The 24500-nt window shown below is 47.7% G+C and overlaps 1 protein-coding gene and 1 long non-coding RNA gene across 17 annotated transcripts in view; one reads left to right on the top strand and one right to left on the bottom strand.

Annotated features, from left to right (window-relative positions):
- znf438 (zinc finger protein 438) overlaps positions 1-21108 on the bottom strand; it is a 30903-nt gene extending 9795 nt beyond the window's left edge. For 13 of the 15 annotated variants that reach the window (XR_008946813.1, XR_008946811.1, XR_008946814.1 and 10 more), the window contains exons 1-2: positions 20995-21108; positions 7207-7270 (exon numbers count right to left, since the gene is read on the bottom strand). The gene's annotated coding sequence lies outside the window, so the exon portion shown is untranslated. The remainder of the gene's footprint in view (positions 1-7206; positions 7271-20994) is intronic. The other 2 variants (XM_057012759.1, XM_057012766.1) reach the window with 2 other exon arrangements.
- On the top strand, positions 20863-24075 carry LOC130513757 (uncharacterized). Of its 2 annotated transcripts, XR_008946816.1 has the most exons (3): positions 20863-21147; positions 21294-21359; positions 21640-24075. It is a non-coding gene; the product is annotated as an uncharacterized LOC130513757 (long non-coding RNA). The 2 variants fall into 2 exon arrangements; XR_008946815.1 differs by lacking the exon at positions 21640-24075 and having other exon boundaries at positions 21294-21586.
- Positions 24076-24500: the final 425 nt, after the last annotated feature.

Raw genomic sequence — 24500 nt, 5'->3', positions numbered from 1 at the left:
AATTTAATGAAAAGACACTAAAGGTGTCAAAATGGAAAGAATAAATCGAAACAAATACAATGAAAAGGTTCTTTATGCAAAGGGTTTAACTAAAGAAATAAAAAGCATCTAACTTCAGCCTCCAGCAGCTCAGCATGAGCTCATGAGCTCTGTGTGACTTTATACTCGCTCAGCTCTGGTGCGTCACCAGGTGTGTGTGTCACCGTGTGTGTAACCAGGTGTGTGTCACCAGGTGTGTGTCACCGTGTGTGTAACCAGGTGTGTGTAACCAGGTGTGTGTAACCAGGTGTGTGTCACCGTGTGTGTAACCAGGTGTGTGTCACCATGTGTGTGTCACCGTGTGTGTCACCGTGTGTGTCACCGTGTGGTGTCACCATGTGTGTGTCACCGTGTGTGTAACCAGGTGTGTGTCACCGTGTGTGTAACCAGGTGTGTGTCACCGTGTGTGTGTCACCATGTGTGTGTCACCGTGTGTGTCACCGTGTGTGTGTCACCATGTGTGTGTGTCACCATGTGTGTGTCACCGTGTGTGTGTCACCATGTGTGTGTCACCGTGTGTGTCACCGTGTGTGTCACCGTGTGTGTGTGTCACCATGTGTGTGTCACCGTGTGTGTCACCGTGTGTGTCACCGTGTGTGTGTCACCGTGTGTGTAACCAGGTGTGTGTCACCGTGTGTGTCACCGTGTGTGTGTCACCATGTGTGTGTCACCGTGTGTGTGTCACCCTGTGTGTGTCACCGTGTGTGTCACCGTGTGTGTGTCACCGTGTGTGTGTAATCATGTGTGTGTTACTGTGTGTGTGTCACCATGTGTGTGCAACCTGTCTCGTGCGCTCAGATCGACGGCAGTGAAGAGTCACCAGGTGAGGCCCAAGTTAGGGGCTTAGCTTCTTAGCTTAGCTTAGCTTCTGCTACTGCGGCTGCAGAACAAGTGAGTCTCACTGAAAAGTTTTGAGGTCATTTATAAATAAAGGCCTTTTTCTAAATCAAAGGTGGCTGATATACGATATGAAACATTAGCTGCAGCCCGGTGATGTGCAGCGGTCTTTGAATGCAGGCTAAAGAGAAGCATTTAAAGGGCAGACGAGCCCAAATGTTACTCAGCCTCCTGTTGGTTTCACATGCTCAGGACCTTAATCTGAGTGGGGTCAAAGGTCGGGGACAGGGGGATGCACAGATCTGATTTGTGGAGAGACTGTAGAGGCCTGAGTGGGAGAGAAGAAGACTCAGCAGACTCAGGTAGAAGCAGAAGGTCAGAGGTGAGCAAGGGGCCGCTGTCGGGATGAACGAGCCGTTCACCGGGAATGGGATGAAACGCAGTGATAGGATGTCGCGCAGGCCTCCAAACCCGGACCTGGGTCACACGTAGGGCCAGTGGATGGGAGACGGACGGGTTGGCAAAACCAACCAGGAGAACCTGGCTGTTGTGGGTCAGTAAAGCAGTGCTGAGCCTGATCCAGCAGCTAGCGAGGGAACTGCAGCATCTCTCCAGGGGACAGGACCAACTCAACCAGCCCTGATCACCAAGACAAACCCAAAAGATACAGTGACTCCTGTTTTATACTGGAGAGGTTTGGACCTCATGTGGAGCCTGTTCAGAAAAGTGCCACAGGATGAGGTTTGTTATCTCATTTGTAAATGAGAGCAACACTCATCTGGGGCTCAAGGATAGAAGGTGGAGTTGGTGTGTGTGTGTGTGTGTGTGTGTGTGTGCGTGTTGAGGACTGATAAAAAGCTGGTTGGGTCCAACCTCCCCCAGGTTTGGGCCCAGATGAAAGGCCAGGATCTGGGCTTGATAAGAGAGCGGATCCCGGGGGGTCGGGGCCCTCTCACACCCACCTCTCCGTCTCACACAAACATACACACATTGTTTTTTAGTTACAACCTTTCTTTATCAGTTATCTTCAGCATGTTTAGGTCTTTTGACGTTGTGCAATCTGTAGTTCAACGATGACCAACGCAAGACGTGATGATTCAAAAATTCAATCATTAAATACATTTGAAAAATAGTAATAATAAATTAATGAAAATAATTAGAAAACCATTCCTGGGTCACAAGGTGCAGTACAAATGCTTTGAATGAGGAGGAAGACTGGAAGAGCAGAACTTCTCTCGAGGCTCTCCTGCTACGTAGGGGCCCGTTTGGGTCACCTACGGTTGGAAAACATCATTTATTTTTGATCTTTAATCACATTATGTGTGCTCATCATACTTTTGAACCTAAACAGCTGCTGCATTTACATTCTTAGAAAATGTGGTCCTCTAAAGAGAAGGTTGTAATGGCACATTCCTGCAGTGTGTCATCTCCTGTCACCTGTGCGGATCAATGCCGGGAGAAATCCATTTCAATTAGGATCCTGCTGCTCTGCCCTGCATGGAGATGCAGATGAATCAATATAGAGACCCACCACTAACCTGCTGCTCATGCTAGTGAGGTGCTGGACGGAGGCTGTCGGAACCGCTGATCACCATCGAGGAACTGCACATTCGTCCCCATTTCTCAGGTGATATATGACCCAAGCCTTCCACGGAGCTCCAGAGTGGAGAGTGGTGGTCAGTGCAGACCTTCAGGCTCTCAACATGCACTTAGTCAAAGCACTTTGATGCTGGACGCTCCCGACAGCCAATGGCCTCTGCCCACACATACAACAGTCATATATCATCCCAAAGTGATGCTTCAATAATAGATGTTAAAAGGACAATACTACACAGCCTCCGGAGGACTAATTGGCATCAACGAGTTGAGGTTAGTGCTACAATAGTGGTGGAATTGAGAGTGAGCAGCTTTAGCTGCTGGTCTGTTCTCTCAGCCTAAATGACTGTCACATTCTACTGGCTGAAGCCAACGGTACAAATATAGTATAATATAATATAATATAATATAATATAATATAAACCTAATTACACACCAAAAAATCAGGGTAGTTACAGGGTAGTTACAGGGTAGTTACAGGGCTGTTACAGGGTAGTTACAGGGTAGTTACAGGTAGTTACAGGGCTGTTACAGGGTAGTTACAGGGTAGTTACAGGGTAGTTACAGGGTAGTTACAGGGCTGTTACAGGGTAGTTACAGGGTAGTTACAGGGCTGTTACAGGGTAGTTACAGGGCTGTTACAGGGTAGTTACAGGGTAGTTACAGGGCTGTTACAGGGTAGTTACAGGGTAGTTACAGGGTAGTTACAGGGCTGTTACAGGGTAGTTACAGGGTAGTTACAGGACGTTACAGGGCTGTTACAGGGCAGTTACAGGGACGTTACAGGGTAGTTACAGGGTAGTTACAGGGACGTTACAGGGCTGTTACAGGGCTGTTACAGGGTAGTTACAGGGCTGTTACAGGGTAGTTACAGGGCTGTTACAGGGTAGTTACAGGGCTGTTACAGGGTAGTTACAGGGTAGTTTGGGAGGTAACGGTGAATAAATTGAGAGGGGCTGAGTAGGGAGGACGTGTCTTTTGTTGACCCGCCACGCTTGGTTTGTGAATGCGAGCTGAGGGTGCCGTATCTCCTCACCTACCCGTCTGAAGTGAAGGGGACAGTCTACAAATGGAGACAGTGTGGGGCTGTGGCCACTCAAGATAACCCCAAAATCACAAAGGAGCTTCATCAATCAAGTTAAAAAAACAACCTGGAGTTTCTGCCAAATGATGCCGTCAAATGCATGATGGGAACTGGCCAACATCTGCGCTCACACGTCCACCATATGGAAACACCTAACAAGCAGGTCGTCTATGGCAGAAACAGCGGTGCCTGCTTAAAGTCTCTAAATAGCAGACTGAAACTGCAGGACTGGCAAAATGCTGCTGACTGTACATGTGGGTTAGGGTTAGAGAGTTAGAGAGTTAGGGTTAGAGAGTTAGGGTTAGAGGGCTAGAGAGTTAGGGTTAGGGTTAGAGAGTTAGAGAGTTAGGGTTAGAGAGTTAGGGTTAGAGAGTTAGGATTAGAGAGTTAGGGTAAGGGTTACATGTGGGTTAGGGTTAGAGAGTTAGGATTAGAGAGTTAGGATTAGAGGGTTAGGTTAGAGAGTTAGGGTTAGGATTAGGGTTAGAGAGTTAGGGTTAGAGGGTTAGGGTTAGAGAGTTAGGGTTAGAGAGTTAGAGAGTTAGGGTTAGAGAGTTAGGGTTAGGGTTACATGTGGGTTAGGGTTAGGGTTAGATGTGGGTTAGGGTTATGGTTAGGGTTAGGGTTAGATGTGGGTCTTCTAATGGAACGATCCTCAGCCGGGAGGTTAAAACACTTGCACGCCAGGTCCACATGATCATTCTACCTGTTGAGAACATGAATGGGGCACCAAGAAGAAGGGAAGGAAGCTGGTGGCTGCTAATTTTAGACACTGTGCATCTCTGATGAAACACTGAGAAGAGGCACCGAAGAGGCGGGAAAGTTCTCCCACTTTCTTGACTTTCCCTAACTATCATTACCCCCTGCATCCATACAAAAGAGATTCACAGCGCTTTGATTCTTTCAACCAGCTCTCCCTCTCTTCCTGTTCCCAGTCTTACTCACTCTCTCCTCCCCTCCCCTCTTGACAGTACCTTGGTAAATAAGCAGTGTTGCGTGGGATGCTAATTAGTGCAGGTTCAGGGACGTGACAAGCTCGGAGACAGCTAAACACCAATGTACGGAGGACGTGAGACGAGCTAGAAAGGGCTGGTGGAGATATCGCTCCTCAAGGGTACCACAACAGGCAAACATAGCAGTTGGGTTGTGAAGGACAAATACGAATGGGCCTTTCAAACCAAACCCGGCTTTGAAGTGAAGGGCAGCGGTGGGGGGGGGGGGCTCAAGGTGCCAGTGAGGAGTGAAGGGCATCAACTGGGGCACGTTACAGACGTTCAGCCACAATGAAAGGGCGGAAGAATATCAGCAAACGTCCTTAATGACGCGCTGCTGGAGCCAGAGCAAGATCAAAAGAATATGTAGAGCTTCTCTTGTGGAGGTGAGGCTGGATACGTGAAAGCAGGTCAGTGTGAGGCGGCGGTTTCTGATTCAACAGCAGCTCAAAGGCACAGTCACAGGTTCTGATCCAATCTTGTGCTGCTTTCCTTGTACAGAGGACAGAACAGTGGGGAAACGCATTAAGAATATCGATGTGACACAAAAAGACAAGAGTTTGGGTAGGTTAATATGACACAGACATGTTTGCTCCAAACTGTTAAAACCGATGTTTTGGCTGTATTTTATTGAAGCCAAAGACACATGTCATAATTATGATTTATGGCCATTTATACACTGATGGAGACACTAGAGAGCTGCTGGAGCCAGAACATCAGATGTGCCGTCACACTTGCTTCTGCTTGTGATGCTGGTCGTGTCTGAGTAGGATTAGGGTCCGAATGTGTGTGCGTCCTCAAATCCTTGTTCTGAAAACACACCTAATTTATGGCACATATGCTGATTTATGGTCGCAAAAAGATTTGGGGGAACTTATTGAGGTTACAGAGAGCTGGAGGTGGAACATGTAGCCAGTCGTCTCTTCTCTCTTCATCTGTTCTGTACTCACAACTGCTTTCTGTCATTCTCAATGTTACTCGGTTTCCACATTAGGCCGGAAAGAAAGGAGCAAACTTGAATCTGATTTCATGCCTGATCTGGCAACCCCGAGCTCAGGGCAAATTGATTCAAGACTGTCGCATCTGACTACTTGTGCAGTTGTGCGACATCATACATTTACTGCTCCGGGTCAAGTTGGACCCCAAAGCAGCCTGATGCCAGATCGGCTGTCTCCTTGCGGACGGGTTTGGGATAAAGGCAATGACCAGCGACAGCAACCTGGCTGGGGAGCGCCAACTGGGTGTTGCGTAATCTGATGGTATTCACAGCAGGGATTTCAGCCCTATTCCTTCTCATATTTCCATTTCAATACTGGGCACAAATATGGAGATAAAGAAAAGGATGGGCATGTAAAAGCTGTTGTTTTTATTCTTTCTCTGCACTATATACTCACAACCTTACAAAAAGTATCCGGGTTCAAAAGCAGAACAGGAATATTGACTGAAAGAATCCATCAAACTGAAGAGAACAGCTTTACTGGATGAAGTGAAAGAAATCAAAGCATATTACATAATATTACATAAAGCTGCTGCAAAATATGAATGGAATATTTGTCTGGCAGAGACGACGAGGCCGAAGACCCCGTAAAGGACCCGCGTGCTGGGGCTTCAATAGTCTTCTTCTAGATATGTCACGATGAAGAGGCGTCAGAGTGTGAGGTGACAGATGGATGGAAACCTTTAGTACCAAGATAAATAAGCTCTTAATCTGATGTTAGAGCCACAATCAATGCTGATGAGAAGATGGAAGAGAGAGCGAGAGATCACGGCACCGAGAGGCAGCAGTGGGGAACGGAGACGAGTGTGATGCTGCGTAGACCGGCTATTTTTATAATCAGGTCAGTGAAAGCTGTGGGATTTTATTCTCCTGGGACACACACACACACTAACCCGTGCACACGCACACTAACCCGAGCACACGCACACTAACCCGTGCACACACACACACACTAACCCGTGCACACGCACACTAACCCGTGCACACGCACACTAACCCGTGCACACGCACACACTAACCGTGCACACGCACACTAACCCGAGCACACGCACACACTAACCCGAGCACACGCACACTAACCCGTGCACACGCACACTAACCCGTGCACACGCGCACACTAACCCGTGCACACGCACACACTAACCCGTGCACACGCACACTAACCCGTGCACACGCACACTAACCCGTGCACACACGCACACTAACCCGTGCACACGCACACTAACCCGTGCACACACACACACTAACCCGTGCACACGCACACTAACCCGTGCACACGCACACTAACCCGTGCACACGCACACACTAACCCGTGCACACGCACACACTAACCCGTGCACACGCACGCTAACCCGTGCACACGCACGCTAACCCGTGCACACGCACACTAACCCGTGCACACACACCAGATGATGTCAGAGAGTGGATCCTGAAGATCGGTGTCAGATCTCAACACTCGACCAGACGGTTCGTGACCGTCACATTTGACCTTCTCACTATTGGTTCCACAATGTTGGTCGAGCTGTAACATTCTGACAGACTGGCAGCCTATTTAACGCAGATTTGCAAATTCTGTTGTGAATCACCAGATCACAGGTTTGTGTTCATACACAATAGTCTACAAATCTTTCGCCATCTTTCATTTAACCACATGTATTTACCGTCTGGATGATGCCTCCTCACTGATGGTCTTGTGGTCCTGTCCCACTCCTCTCCACCCTCCCCCTGCAAACACAAACATTGACAATCCATGGAAATAATTGAACAAAACAGTTTTGTGAGAAAATATATCCATCATCTGCATATGCAGCAAGGTGCTTTAGCTTTAGCGCCACCCTTCTTATTGTTCTTACACAAAAATTACAGATACTTTCAGGGCAAAATGTCCCCAGAAAAACAGCTTTACAACAGACGTCCTGCATGTAAAGGACATGCTCCAAATCAACATTTGGGATGTGTAAAGTCATTGAGGTAAAATTTGAAATACCTAGCATGGTTATAGCAAGATTTTCAAGATACGCAAAATCCCATAATTATTTAAATAACAGTTAAAACATAAGGAAAGAGTTCCGTCACAGATGACTTGTGAATATGTGAGATAAAAGTAGCAACACAAGTCAACTGAGATACTTAAGAAATTTCCAAACGCGAGCGTTGCGTTAAATGACCGCCATGTGTTTGAGACAGAGGGAATTGCTAAATAATGCATTTATATATATGTATATATATAAATAATGCCATTTTCACACCTCATTATGTGCCAGAGTTCACACTGACACATTCCAACTGATAGTCTGAGGGTCCAGTAGACAGATTTAAACCGTCAGCCTCCTGAAAGCGGAGGCCCCACTCGAACCCGAACCCTTAGTGGGACCCAGACCCAGCTGGTACTGGGTGAGAGGCAGCTACATTCTGGACAACTTGCCTGTTCATTACAGTGTCAAAATAGAAAGGAAAAGCATCCAGACTCACCCAATGCAGCCGTTGGACTGTGGGAGGAAGCACATGCTGGCCAGGGGGGGCCGTGCAACTGTGCACAGCCAGGAAATGAACCCACAACCTTTTTGCTGTGAGGCAAGAACTCATGAATCACTAATCACTGTACCACCATGCTGCCTCGTCACTACACTACCTCAGTGAAATCAACAGGAAGCTTCACAGGCTGACTAAACAGCCCCCCCCCTTCAGGAAAGTGACCAAGTTTTGTGCATTTGTCAATCAATCAATCTTTATTCACACAGCATCTGTTACTATCAAGATTGTTCCCAGCAGGGCCTGACCCTGTGGCAAGGAAAACCTCCCGCCTAACAGGAAGAAACCTCGAGCAGGACCAGGCTCGTTTGCCCAAAGCTTTCGTCTATTTTAATGAGAAATATATTGGCTTCGTTTGAGATTGGCTAAAGTGTATTCCTGAGGACGGAGGGAATACCAGTCTCCTGAAAGCTGAGGTATCCGAGTTACCGGAGTCCCAGCGGGGTGCACAGTTCCATGACTCCAACCCGTGCGTGGCCTGTTTCAGCAGCAGAGATTCAAAGCAGCTATAATCGCCCGTCAGCGTGACCTTGCACTCAGCCAAGTGAGGGCCCGTTTAGGCTTTGTGTTGCCGTGTTGGGACACCGTCTGCCCACTCAGGAGCGTTCAGCCACATTAAATAAATAAGGAGTGCTCTTATGTGTAAATTATTCATTTAACACGCTTTATCCTCTTCCAACAACCTTGTTGGGATGTCTCTTGAATGTAGGTGGTCGTGGTGGGGGGGGCATTCATGGGCAATTCAGCAGAACCTGTGGTGCATCCAGAAGCTCTCCGGGTACTCAATGGTGGGGGGCACTAATTCACTCTGACACCTCCTTTGTTTCAGCTCCTCAGATACTCACGTGCACACACACCACCGTGCACAAATGCAGACAAAATGTGCACAGGAAAGGAATTTTAAGTGCATATTCAAAACAGCGGTAGTTGTGTGGATGAATTATTGAGCAGAGAGTTTAGGGCATCGAACGCGGGAGTGAAACGTGCAGCGACACACCTCAGCGAGGTCATTTGGTAAAATTATTTACTCATTTTGGATTTAATGACTTGAAAAAGCTCATCTGATTCATTTATCATGATCCGATTATTAGCAAATCCTTCATTAAAATGGGAATCACCCATTATAACAGACAAAAACATGTTATAATGATAAAAAGCATCATGTCGTTGCTACTATTGTTAGCAATGATAACAATTAAAAACTGGCAAATTAAAAACTAATTAAACAGTTATGAAGAGAATTTACCAAAGGAGTGATAATCAATTATAAATGATTTTCTAAGATAAAAAAGAAGAATCCTTTCTTAGAGTCCTGAGAGGAGAAATCACACACACACACACACACACACACACACACACACACACACACACACACACACACACACACACACACACCCACGCACGCACGCACGCACACACACACACACACACACACACACGAAACATGCAGTCATGAGGGCGAGCTGTCAGCGTGAGCGAGCATTTGGGGCTTTATTATCTTGCCCACTTTTGGAGTAAAACTACCCCAAAGCTCCTGATTCACCAGTTGATCTCCATTCCCACCCTTGGGTAGTGACGGACAGAAGGAGACCACGGATATCATTTCCCTTTCAGGAAGTCAGCACTCTCCCTTAGGGATTGGGTCACCCTGCGGGTACCCAGTAGAACCCTGCGGGTACCCAGTAGAACCCTGCTGGTTCCCGGTAGAACCCTGCAGGTACCCGGTAGAACCCTGCAGGTACCCGGTAGAACCCTGCAGGTACCCAGTAGAACCCTGCAGGTTCCCAGTAGAACCGCTGTGCCTGTGCTTAGAAAAGTGGAATGAGTTGTTGGTGCATCGGATCAGGAAGCCTCTCGGCTAAGGGTTTCCGGGCACAGCCAAGAGAGAAAGAGGCTGCAGGAGGACTCGGGATGAGGTCTCCCAGCTGGCCTGGGAGCACCTACTTGGATCTGAATGTGGTGGGCAGCTTCTCCCAGCACCGGCTGCGGTTCCCTGTTCCCGTCTCCATTTCTGTTCAAGCATCATTTCTTCCAGAATGTTCTCCAACTTTCTTCTCACATCACCATTAAACTGACCTTTTCACCCAGCTTCTCAGATTCTAGAGTTGTGCATCTACGTCTCATAAAAGGCCTGTAGGAGTTTGCTTCTCCTTCATAAGTGTGTACATAAGCGGCAGAACACGGATGGCTAAGGAGTGACAAGTTACATTAAGTATCAGCATTTTTTGAACACATAATTCAAAATGCCTAAATAATATCAACACCTAACCACTACCTCAAGAAACCTTCCAGCACAATCAGGCGTTATTGGCTCAAAAGTCTTCAAAGCAGTTCTGAAAAATCCGAGAAGGCCCAATTCCTCAGCCTTTAGAGTCAAAAAGGAGACTGTGTTCAAATGCAACTTGATTCCTAAAGTGCGGTCACGCTTTAGTGTTTAGCTCCAGCAGCCTCTTCAGGCTTCAACAGCAAAGATGTAAAGATGGTTCTTCAGAGCAGAGTCTAGAACATGGACACTCCTGGTACTGGACACAAAGCTCCTGGGCCCCACGCCGTGTTGGATCTGTTCGGCTTCAGTCTGCATGAACAGAACCTCCCTGATCCCAGCTCCACAGAGGGAGGGGGGGCTGGAACTGCCAGCAGGCAACAGCTCCAGGGGACGTCCGGCTCCTTGTTCTTTAGAGGGAACGTCACATCAAAAATCTGAATATAATGCTAGTATTCATACTCCTTCAGAGGTAACAGGGTGGATATATATTTAAAATATGTTATTCAAATAACGGCAAATGTAAAATTCAAAATACTGAGAATTCTGGACTAATTGTCTTCGTGTAACTTTAGCGAAGGCCGACACATCCCTGGATTCCTTCAGAAATAAGAAGCCTTTGCCATATTTTTAAATTTGTAGAATGAGAAAGACAGAAGTGTGAGGTGTCCCACAGCTGCAACCTGAATTAGAACAGACCACATGAAAGGCTGTTTTCTCTTTTCCAGGCCAGGGCGGGAAAATTACAGCCCCGCTTGCTCCACTCTGGCATTAAAGCTCAATTAGTGCAGGACCGCTCCAATGATGTCATCACCAGGGGACCCAGGAGTCCTAAAATAAGGGGTGGCAGGCGCTCACAGGGCACATCTCAGGCCCTCGCTGCTGCTTCATCCGGATTTGATCAAGTCGGGAAACAAGGAAAGACGAGGCCTCACCAAGAAGTGCAATCAAAAAAGCGACCTGCAGGAAAGAGGTCGGACGTTCTCTGGCTCGGTATAAACTCTGGCTGAGTTTTGATCCCTTCCGTTATTAAATGACCCAATTTACACGAGAAATGGACTGAAGGAGAACTTCATGTGGTGACAAGAGCCATCACCGTCGTTTTGACCAAGCGGTATGTCAGAAAAGGCTTTTCAACAAATGGCATAGAATGCTAAATCATTCAATCAAGGAAGGACTGACCAATTATTTGGGTAGTTCAATGACGGACATGTGCACCACACTCATGCTCTACTGGAAAGGGACAGTTGCAGAGTTTACTCCACTCATAACCTGTATGAATTATTCATCACCAAAGACCTGTCTGGATCAGCAGGTCCCTCTAAATCCAAGAGCTCCGGTCCTCTCCAATACGACTCCTTTAAAACATCTGTCCTCTACATCTGGACCCTGAGAACCCCCCGGCCGCAAAGCAACTTTGCCTTGAAACAGCCTAAAGACCACCAGGCTTGGTGCCCACCAAGGGCCATCAAACTTCTGCACCTGGCAGCTACCTGGAGCCCACGTCACATCTTCAAAGAGTGCCGTCCTGTGAGGGTGAAACTTTGTTCCACAGGCGCTCTGAAAGGGGCTCATTTCGCAGAAAGTGGAGCAGATTCTTTTTTTTTGGAGATGAGCTCTGACAAAAACTTTGAGCATCAGTAACAGGGTGGTGGGCTGTGGGGGAAGGAGGTGAGATCAAAAGCCTGCAATCCTGATGAACAGAACCAATGAGCCAAGAGGGCCAAGAAGAGGAGGAGAGATAGGAGCATCCTTTCTAAATTGATCCCACTGAGACCCTCAAGGTTCCTCTTGCAGGACTCACTGTAACACACTAAAAATCACACCCAGTGGATCTGACAAAGGAGACGAAAGAGTGCGTACGGGGGGGGGACGAGATGAAGGGGAATGAAAGGGGGGGTTTATTCTCTGAGGGTGGTTCCAGGCTGAGGCAGGGTGTGCGGTATTACCAAGCCCACGTAACATGTGACGATGTTCTCCACCAATCAAACACAGCTCTGTCTTAGCTCGGTCCAGGTCCTGGCAGCAGAGATACTGGATCACTTCATGCTGGCCAGAGATCAGAGTGGGCTGAGGCAGGTGTTGTTATCCAGCATGTTTGAGCCGCAGAGGAACCAGCACTATCAGAGCAGCCCAGAGACCCCCCACAGCCTGCCAGACCCCCCCCCCCCCACCCCCCCACACGTGCACAGTCCAACCTGGATCCTCAAGATTCTGCAGCTGTAGAACAGACACCATTTAACACATATAGAAAACTTAGAAGTGTTTCACCATCATTAGTAATGTGACGGAGATATTCCACCTGCTTTACCTTCGCTACATTACTGGAATATCAGGACCCAGTGGGAATATTAACATTTGGAACCATGCAGAAATGACTGCACCTTCAGTCTCCCCAACATGAAAAGTGATTGTTCGTTGCTTTAAAGCATCTTGACCTTCAAGCCATTTTCCTCATCGACATATTTTCTGTAGTTCTGTATCATGTCAGGATCACTGGAGTTTTTTAGCTACCTTCTTCTTCTTCTGTCATAACTGCAGAACATTTATCTTTGGCAGCAGGAAGGAGGAACATTTCCCCAATAATGTGACAAGATGTTTTTTCCTTATGGTCCTTTTTGAGTCTCTTGTTTCTCCTGCACTAAACACACGGTCAAAGAAAAAAGCCTGACGATAAACGTCACGGGCTACGATGAAATAAAAAAGTAGGTAACCCTTTCAAAGGGTTTCTTTTCATTTTTATTTGAATATTTCAAATAAAAACAGAGGCACGAGGAGACGGGTCTGTTGGGTCTCACTCATGTACGAATGCAGACTTACTGTAGCGGCCACAGCTGTTTCAAAGACAGGATAAATGGACAGGATTTATTTTAGCATAGCGAAAATGGGCTAGTTTATACGGGCCAATCGACATCTCGTCATAATATGCTTGATTGTTCTTTTGTCATTATTGTTCAACGGGCCAAAGCTGAACAGCAAATAAGCCTCACGGAGGCTCCAGTGAGACCAAACCCTGGAAACATCCTTTGGCTGTGGGCTCTTAACGTGCTAGCTAAGCATCACTGTTAATGGGGAAGCTCTGGGCAGCAGCAGGAGTACATAGAACATGCCAGCGTGATCCCTTCAGAACCAGGAGATAACGAAGGTCAAACCTGCTGACTTCCACACACCTGATGACTACCGAGTGATGACTTTGTTAATCACATGAAAAAAGATGATCCAATTAAGACCCACTCTGTTGTGGTGGCTGGATGCACAATCAGCAACTGAAACATCCGGATTTTTATTGCTAGGACGTGAACTTAATGTCCCCATTATCTGAATAAGCCAAAAGAACAACATTAGCATTACCTGGCACCACCAGAAGGGTTAGCAACAAACGCTGCTATCATCTGTCTTTCACCTTTAACTCTATGAATCGGACCTAACGGTTAATGTCTGAAAAGAACGCTCATCTTCTATCTTCGTTCTTTAGCTTCTAGCGGGCCAAAGCATCCTCAGAAACATCTGTGTCTGGTGAACGATGGGGCTGACCCGGCTCGGCCATCATCGTCCACCTTTCTGAGCGTGGTGGCCTCATCCCCAGAGGTGGTCAAGCAGACCCGAGTCTGTCAGAACCCCCATTATACAGGTAGGGGTAGGGTGGCTGAACCAGGCTCTTTTGGAAGGATTTAATAAAGCAAAGTCTTTAAATCTTTCTGTGACACACAAGAAACCGCGCATGTATTTAAGACGACTCGATGCAGACCAACGTCCTCATTGGTTGTTGGGCCCCAGACACACGAGGCTGGACTCTGTAATTACTACACAACATTTGAAAATGACGAAACCACTTTCTTCTATAACTGAAGGTTACATGACACAAATATAAAAAGGCTCGTCAGGTTTTCCAGGATGCTTTTGGGAATTCATGTTGAAAACACGTGATCCTGGCCACGCCCCCCCCACCCCCCACCCCCCGACCCACCGTGTCCCTTGTTTAACCTGGACCGAACTTTGGACAGAAACCACACAGGAAACAGTGCAGCTGGACACCAACAGGCGTTGAACAGGGGGTGGTTTAAGAGAAATAACTGAAAGTTCAGTTTTCCACCAACGCCACGGCGGAGCGGGATGAGCTTTATCAGGTTGGTGGTGGATTTGTGCTCGGTGCCGTCCAGGTTAGGCCCACATAGAGGATCCCAGCCAGCTGGAGGAGGGATTTATCATTCCCAGGGGATTGCTGAGGCAGGCATCAAAGGCAGGGATGAACTGGAGACAACCTCCGTATGTGGAGGACGCGCCAAGACTATTGACATCACTGGAAGGAGCAACAATGCCGGACCCTCACAACAACAGAACTCTGGGGTCTAATGGCGTCCAAGGAGGGAGGATGTGGTGCTAATTAGTCTCATCCCTGACAGCCACACTGATGCCGACGTCTCCTTAACATCAGGTTAGTGGGTGTTTGGCCTCCGCTGCAGTTGCTGTGAGCTGCATAGCGTGGAAACGATTAGGCCTGGAGGGGCAATTAGCCTCGCCATTGCTGGGCTAAATATAGCCTGGCCTGGCCCAGCTCGGCTCTTGGGTCACATCGATGCGCTCCCCCCACGCAAGGATGGAGTTTCAATCCGAAAGGAAGGCTGACGCACTCAGAGCCGATAACAGAACTCAGCTGTCGATCGGGAAGATTTGAAGAAATGATCAAATGTTGACCCAGATTTAGAGAAGCTGAAGACCTGGTTCCTCAAGGTGACTCCTGTTTAGATTTATTCCATCAGGCCTCGCGAGCTGTTTCGAAACAACCCTGGATGGGAAAACATGCTTTCCCACAGCCTTACTCCAACTCAACGGAATGCACACAAGGAACGCTTTCCCATGTTCCGCCCCTTGTCAGAGATTTTATCCTTAAAAAACAGGAGGCTCGCCCACTCGTTCACCTGGGACAGCTATTGGATGGCTGAGGGAAGCTGGGAGGTTATAGGAGCCTGGGAATGTTTAACATCCAGAAAGCAATGGGAATATTGCTGGAGCTCTGGGAATTGACAGGAAACATGGAGAGTAACCCTTTCCTGCCTGACAGGAAGGCAAAGAGGAAGTTATTCGTTGTTTTTTCACCCTAACCTGAAGCCTAACCCCAACCCTGACGGATACATTCTGCTGTCACAAAGGTTGGTACTAGAAATATTACAAATAAAAGCCCCTCCCACCACGACCTTAAAAGGGAATAAAAGTAAACCACAGAAGACGTTGTCGGAAACACGGGAACCACCACTTTTACACCCTAACCATAAAACTAGACTAACCCTAACTAGACTAACCCTAACCCTGAAACTAGACTAACCCTAACTAGATTAACCCTAACTAGACTAACCCTAAGCCTACAACTAGACTAACCCTAACCCTACAACTAGACTAACCCTACAACTAGACTAACCCTAAAACTAGACTAACCCTAACCCTAAAACTAGACTAACCCTAACCCTAACTAGACTAACCCTAACTGGCCTGTCTTAACTATCCTAAAGCGAGGAGTTCAACACAGAATGGACCCACCACCAATCTGTTATCAAGCGTGCATGTGAGCGCACGTCCAGTGAAGCTAGTTAACAGTAGTAATGTAGTAACCCTAACTCCCCCCCAGCCCAGCCCAGCCCAGCCCAGCCCAGCCCAGCGAGGACATCAAAGAAAAGATGCAACACTTAGGAGGAGGTGACAGCTAGCAAAGCTAACATGATGAGCACAGCCCCAGACCTGCTGACAGCAGCAGAATAAAGGATCCATCCATCAAGCCGACAGGCGTTTGTGAGCAGAGAGGATAAAAGTCCTCGTTACAAACCGCTCGGTGATCCATCATGGAGAAGCAGGACGCAGCCAGGACGTGCTGGGCCGGCGTGGACCGATCCCAGTGCTGGGCCGGCGAGGACCGATCCCAGTGAGGGCCGGCGTGGACCGATCCCAGTGATTGGCCGGCGAGGACCGATCCCAGTGCTGGGCCGGCGTGGACCGATCCCACAGGAGGGCCGGTGGGACGATCCCAGTGCTGGGCCGGCGTGGACCGATCCAGTGCTGGGCCGGCGAGGACCGATCACAGTGCTGGGCCGGCGTGGAACGATCCCAGTGCTGGGCCGGCGAGGACCGATCCCAGTGCTGGGCCGGCGTGGACCGATCCCAGTGCTGGGCCGGCGAGGACCGATCACAGTGCTGGGCCGGCGTGGACCGATCCCAGTGCTGGGCCGGCGAGGACCGATCCCAGTGCTGGGCCGCGTGGACCGATCCCAGGCCGCCCCACATCCATCCAGAACATGGAGAGCGAGTCCATGATGAGCATTAGGTCAGCGTAACATTGGCTCACGTTTAAGAGACGGGACAACCAATGAGGACAGTCTCTTAAGCATATAGCCAGCTTCTGATCTTAATTACATGCTTAATTAGCTGTGATTCAAAAGCCAATGGTTCTGGGCTTAAAGCACTGAACCAGTAAGTGGGAAAGTCTTTCCTAAAGGTGTTTCCATTCAAACCTGGAGATCTTCCTACATCCAGAGCAGTAACATTAGCATCTGCTGAAAGATCATTTCAATATTTGATTACATTCCAAACCAATGATTTAAAGGTTTCCATGAAAGATCAACTGTCAGCATCTGCGATCAATACGGCTCCTCAACCTGTGCTAATCAGTGGAGTGTTTAGCTAATCAGATAAGAAAGCCACAACAGGGGGAATAAAACAGTCACACAAACATATCAATGTTCACCTTTAGGGAGGATTTCTCCTTCATGCTAAAGCACCTCCACACAGGACAGGAGCAGTTGGTGTCCAGCGTGCTAGCTAATGTGGAAGAACAGCTGGCTAACATGAACGAGCATGAAAGGACCAAAGCAGCTGCTAGCTATTAACTCACTACCATCTGACAGGAAATAAGCCATCATTTAGCACTGACAGCTACACGCTGAACCTTTGCTATCGCTGCTCTCAAACCAGCCAAATCCTGGATTACAACACTTTCAGGGTTCATGGAAGTCCGTCCGTCTGCTAATGACAAGACATACGGGACTCTTCTGTCTTTAGCCTAAACAGCACAGATCAAATCTGAAACAGGCAGCATATGATGCAGTTTTATCGATATTACAGTAATACCCCCCCCAGTGGTGCTCTGCTGTCTGCTGAGCAGCCTCATTACTGTAAAACACAGATGAACCACAACACTGGCTCCCTTCAGTTACAGAGGATTAGCTTAGCATGAGCGCTCCGAGGACAGTAATGTGTCAGGACAGAGTTCTGCCCCCACCAGAGCCCGGGGGGTAACCAGGGGGAGCTTATGTTATACATGTTTTACACATCGACGACAAATTAAGTAATAATTCATATCGCTTATTACATTTAGAACTGAGTGAGTTTATAAAAATCCAATTAAAGATTTATTTTTTTTTTAAATCCTAATATATGTACAAAAAACTCAGATCTAAGGAGTGTTTTCTTTAAGTTCACTTAAAAGATTCAGCCTTTGCAAACATGAGCAGAAAGTGAACGTTTCCAGCTCGCTGCACTCTGGCGCACAGCTGCCACAGCTGGAGCAGGTCCACTGACCAGGGGCGTCTGTGGTGAGCGGCTCCAGTCTGCAGGGCCCAGAGGCCGGCAGCGAGGCTCCACTCAGCCTGACACACAGCACCCTCGTGGGGGCGACCACTAAGTAATGGCAGGGTAACCTGATCCAGAACGGGGAGGGAGCGAGAGCAGCCTGACGCCTAAATCATAGCTGTGGGATGGGGGGGGGGGGGGAGTGAGTCCGTCCATGCGCCACCGCCGAAAATTAACCAAGAAATTACAAGATGGCCTTTGGTTTCAGATTGCACGTTGACTTTAGGGGGAAAACAAAAACCCAAACGTGCTCATATTTTTAGTATATTTGAAATATCTGGATGTAAAGAGCCAAACAGGACAAGCAGAAATATATCCAGACATTCTTCTGAAATGTCTCCATTTATTGCCAGAGCAGATCAGGATCAGGCTTTTCCTGTCGGTGAGCCTCCAGGGCGGCGGACCATGCTGGTCCCAAGACCCACCTACAATTCCCGTGTTCCACGACGTTCCTAAGTCCAACACTGACTCCAGAGCTGCAGCAGAACACAGTGATGGTCCAGTTGGTCCTGACCGATGCTTCATGAATGCATCAGCACACACGCGGAATGGCCGTTAGCTTAGCAACCGCTGCTATACAGGGATTCCTATGCTAAAATCGTCTGGAGCTGCTCCAGCTGCTGCAGCATTTAGTGGAAAACTCACATTTTCAAGGCATTCTCATTAATTCGATGGAACCTTGAGTGGAGCAAAAGCAGCAATTAAGCAGCAAAGGAGCGACGGCTCAGCAGAGCGTCCAAAGCCACATCCTCACTTTTCCATCCACAATATGGCGTCCATCCATTATTCAGAGCTGAGATGCACTTTCGCTGTTCTGATGCCTCTGCAGCACTCAGAAGAGACACAACAGCAGACACGACCACACAAAGACCACAGCTTTGCTTCCAATTAGGCTGAAGAGCACCAAAGACTTTCAGATGAACTTTGAAGCTTCTAAAATGTACAAAAGTAGGCCAGTGTTGGAACCCGGTACCACCGAGAGAAGATGGAACCAGGCAGCAGCACGATGACGGGGAGAGGTGGCAAATATCCAGACTGGTTTCTTCCTGATGTAACGAGGGTTAATGGAAACATGATCCACACGACGATGTGTGGAAACGTTAGACAAGCATCTTCCCTCGTCCCCTCGTGTGGACCCGTGTTGGAGCCACTGGCCAACACCAACAGAACCAGCCTGTTTACAGGGACGGACCATTTCCACACCACCATGTGCTCCTCCTGCTGATGGCCAACGTGGACCGTGCTGCCGTTAGCACTGTGTGGCTAGCTTTAGCTGGAGCCTCTGCCTGGCCCACCGGGCCGGGCCGGGCAGTTCTGGGGACCCAATACGGCTGGGGTCCTGTTGATGGACACTTGACACATCAACCGCAGGCCAGCACGCGAACAAACAACCTTCAGACACCTCTCAAGCATCTGAGCACACTTCGTCTCCTACAACGTGCACGTTCCCCAGCTTTGAGAGGACGAGACCACGGCTGAATAACTCACGCTTGGAGTGAGGCCTCAGCTTCACCAGCCCAAAATGCTGATGATACGGAGATCAAAGCAACATCAGTTGCTAACTTTGGGTTATTGGTGAACATTTAAAGGCCAAATCAGACAGTTTGGACAAAAAAACAGATAAAAACCTCCTCAGTCACACTTGTTTGTATTTTTCAACATTAATGACCCGATGGTTTGATGTGAGTTAATTAGAACAGATGACTTACTGGTCAAACACCCACCATCATCATCATCATCATCATCATCATCATCATCATCACAGCACAAACCCAACACGTGCACGAGTGGCAGGTCAGAAACGGTTTTAGTTAAAAACTGGAATATTTTAATCTCTTCATCAATGGAATAGAAAGATCTTTGATCTGTGATAAAAGCAAAACATCGGAGAATCTAAACTTTAACACATATAAAGAGGAAAATTCCATTTTAACAAAGGAAAAATCGCTGCGTCAGCGATGAGCGAGACATGAAGCGTGCACGTTGACCAGGAGAGGAGGGGTCGTGGAAGTTGGGTCTGAGCGTGCACGTTGACCAGGAGAGGAGGGTGTGGTGGAAGTTTGGTCTGAGCGTGCACGTTGACCAGGAGAGGAGGTGTCGTGGAAGTTTGGTCTGAGCGTGCACGTTGACCAGGAGAGGAGGTGTCGTGGAAGTTGGGTCTGAGCGTGCACGTTGACCAGGAGAGGAGGTGTGGTGGAAGTTGGGTCTGAGCGTGCACGTTGACCAGACGCAGCAGGCCTTTGAAGGTGTGCACCGCTGGAAGCTCCTCATGGTTTAGGAAAACTCATAGAGCTGTCTGACATCTGACATGTTCCAAATCAAACCTCAATATCTCAAACTAGACTGTTGAATAACAGATATTTCCAAAGAAACTGAGCAATAACAATATTATAACTATATTAATGTAGCACAGATACGTGCACGGGAGGCTAAAGTGGCGCGTTGCTGACACAGCTAACTAGTATTGTTGTTCAAAAGTGGAATGACTAATATTCACCAAATGATTATAGCTGCAGAGCTTATTGATCAACTGTCACTAAAAATGACTAACCTTCTACTAACCTACTAACCTCCTACTATCCCTTCTACTAACCTACTAACCTTCTACTAACCCTACTAACCTCCTACTCACCTACTAACCTTCTATTATAGATTAATAACCACACACAAAATGCATCTGAAATATGACCTGTCACAACTCTGACAGGGGAATCCTGGCTTGGTGACGTTATGGTGTGTGTGTGTGTGTGTGAGTGTGCGTGCGTGTGTGTGTGTGTGTTGCACAGCTGTAGGCGTAGCGACAGGCCTGCTCCGCCTCACACACACCGACGTGCACACCTTTACACACTCCGTGCATGACATGCTGGACATATTGCCCTTAAACCACTTTGTGCACGTGCACTTTGATCCGTTCAGTCCGTGCACAGAAAACCCCAAAGCGACAGCAGATATGAGGCAGGAAGCGCATCTACCAGCCCGGTTCGGCTCGGTAAAAGGCTCCTCAAACACCAGCTGGAGGACAGAAGAAGAGCCTCACCTGGGCGTCCGGTTACGAGCAGGAAGCTCCTTCAGAAACGACGCAGCTCCATTTTCTAGAAATATCTGGAAAAGGCATCGACCCGCGCCACTGCTTCTCCGCGGCCATTTTGAGCTGAACCATCATACCGAGGCAGAAGGGGTGCAGACATCGGTGAGAGCCAATTAACGCTAATTTACGACTGAATACGTGCAGACATGAACCACAAACGCTCAATTATGTATTCATAATGCGGGAAGATGAAGATTTAATGTTGATTAGTATTAAAAACCAGTTTAATCCACCTTTCCCATTTCCAGCCCCCCACATAGGCAACAATAGTACAGACCAGGAAAAAAATCAAGCGGCCTCCTCGAACGTGTTGGGTGAGTGGAGCCAATCAGAGGCCGCGAAACTGTTTGTACAACAACAACAACAACAAGAATAATGATGATGGTTACGATGAGAACAACAATAATAATAATACTGATAATACTGACAATATTCAGTATTATGATATTAATATGATGATGATGATGATCTTGTTCTTGCATTCAAACGTTACCAACTGAATATTGTTGCCATTAGCACCATATTATACGTGTCTGTGGGCTCTGTGCTTTGTCCTGTTCATTAACCCAACTTTGTGTGTAATGTTGCCATCAGCTCGTTAGCAGAATCGTTTGACTGGCTGTACGCTGCATCATCACGTCTGCTCACGTCTCCATCTGACATCATCACCTCTGTCTGACATCATCACATCTGCTCACGTGTCCATCTGACATCATCACCTCTGGCTGACATCATCACGTCTGCTCATGTGTCCATCTGACATCATCACCTCTGGCTGACATCATCACGTCTGCTCACGTGTCCATCTGACATCATCACCTCTGTCTGACATCATCACATCTGCTCACGTGTCCATCTGACATCATCACATCTGCTCACGTGTCCATCTGACATCATCACCTCTGGCTGACATCATCACGTCTGCTCACGTGTCCATCTGACATCATCACGTCTGCTCACGTGTCCATCTGACATCATCACATCTGCTCACGTGTCCATCTGACATCATCACGTCTGCTCACATGTCCATGTGACGTCATCATGTCTGCTCACGTGTCCATCTGACATCATCACATCTGTCTGACATCATCACATCTGCTCACGTGTCCATCTGACATCATCACATCTGTCTGACATCATCACGTCTGCTCACGTGTCCATCTGACATCATCAAGTCTGCTCACATGTCCATGTGACGTCATCACCTCTGTCTGACATCATCACGTCTGCTCATGTGTCCATCTGACATCATCACCTCTGTCTGACATCAGAGGACTTGAGGACCAGCAGAAGTTCTAGTGTGTTGGAGCTCAGCGCCAGATGTAAAAACAGTAAATTGGAATAAGAACATTAGAAATAGTTTCAATAAATAAAGGACAGCACCATGACAGGTTCTGGGTCTCTGCCCTGTGGAGGACCTGTGGACGCGAGTAATGTGACTTCATGAGGAAACCACAACGTTCCTGAAGGCAACACAAAGAACCAGGAAATCTAATGCAACTTTCTGATCATTCTTCTGTGGAAAATGTACAATATTTGAGTCACCGTTGTCTCATACAGGCGCTGTGATGCACTTTGAATACGGCTGTCAGATGCTTTCTGTTGCCAAGGCGATGAGATTGCTCAGGCAGTGAGTCTGTGAGTCCACCTCGTGACGGCACTTTTAAGAACAACGACGTATTTCCTGCTGGAGGTTGATCATCTTCACACATTCATCTCATATCCCTCAAAACAGGATATCAAAGAGAGTTCCGTTTTTTGCTTTTTTACATTATTTTTTAACCTTTGACTTGATGGAACACTCAGACTAAACCCTCAGGTGTAAAAGATGTTTTTCACATTCATCCTCTGCTTTAGCTGCCATTTAAAATAAGACTTGACTCTGAAAAAGTCAAACCATTGCGATCAATAAAGAGATCTTTAGCTTAGGGCCAAATGGAATTAAGAAATGCTTTAGGCTAATGACTGTATCGAACAGCACTCAGGAAAGTGGGTCAAGCTGTGGCAGGTTGGTCCCATCCAGGACGGTTCAGACGTCCTGCATTTAAAGATATGGCAAAAACTTCATTTTTTAAGAAGAGTATCACATAAATCCAACCAACAATGCTAATTTTAGGAAAGAGTTAGCATCGTTATATCTCTAAATGATCACATTGTGGGACAGAGAGGATAATGGACTGGTTCTAGTGGGACAGAGAGGATAATGGACTGGTTCTAATGGACAGAGAGGACAATGGACTGGATCTAGTGGGACAAAGAGGATAAATGGACTGGTTCTTGTGGGACAGAGAGGATAATGGACTGGTTCTAATGGACAGAGAGGACAATGGACTGGTTCTAATGGACAGAGAGGACAATGGACTGGATCTAGTGGGACAAAGAGGATAAATGGACTGGTTCTTGTGGGACAGAGAGGATAATGGACTGGTTCTAATGGACAGAGAGGACAATGGACTGGTTCTAGTGGGACAGAGAGGATAATGGACTGGTTCTAATGGACAGAGAGGACAATGGACTGGTTCTAGTGGGACAGAGAGGATAATGGACTGGTTCTAGTGGGACAGAGAGGATAATGGACTGGTTATACTGGGACATTTCATGCCAGTGCTGTTGGAGCTTTGATATAAAAGGCTCCTCAAGGGTTGTGGAACCATGTTAGAACATAGAACAGGAATTTGAGGTCACTGTGAGTGCAACTGCAAAGAGACGAGTGTCATAACAGCCCATAATATTAATCACGCTAAACAACACGTCTAAAATGAGATTGTCTTCAAGATCCCATTTGTTATTCCCTCAGTGAATAAAGCTCCTCCACCTTGTGTGAGACCTTAATGTGCTTTGATGTTTGGAAATGAAAATGCTTTGAAATGAAATATTCATTGTTTTAAAGTCTAGCCTCATTATGTATGTGTCCACTGTCAGTCTGCCAGGATATTCCAGAATATTCCAGAATATTCCAGAGCTGCGTCTCTGAGCGACGTTCCCAGTGTCTCTTTCCCAGTGGTGCAGAATAAATCAGAACATCAAGAGCGGGTCGAGTCCTCGAGTCTGAACAAGCATGAGCGGGTCGAGTCCACGAGTCTGAACAAGCATGAGCGGGTCGAGTCCACGAGTCTGAACAAGCATGAGCGGGTCGAGTCCTCGAGTCTGAACAAGCATGAGCGGGTCGAGTCCTCGAGTCTGAACAAGCATGAGCGGGTCGAGTCCTCGAGTCTGAACAAGCATGAGCGGGTCGAGTCCACGAGTCTGAACAAGCATGAGCGGGTCGAGTCCTCGAGTCTGAACAAGCATGAGCGGGTCGAGTCCACGAGTCTGAACAAGCATGAGCGGTCGAGTCCTCGAGTCTGAACAAGCATGAGCGGGTCGAGTCCACGAGTCTGAACAAGCATGAGCGGGTCGAGTCCTCGAGTCTGAACAAGCATGAGCGGGTTGAGTCCTTGAATCTGAACAAGAGG

This window comes from Takifugu flavidus, chromosome 17 (genome assembly GCF_003711565.1).
Source record: "Takifugu flavidus isolate HTHZ2018 chromosome 17, ASM371156v2, whole genome shotgun sequence".
Taxonomy (NCBI): Eukaryota; Metazoa; Chordata; class Actinopteri; order Tetraodontiformes; family Tetraodontidae; genus Takifugu; species Takifugu flavidus.
Note: the sequence above shows the minus strand (reverse complement) of the source record. Positions and strands in the feature narration are given on the sequence as shown.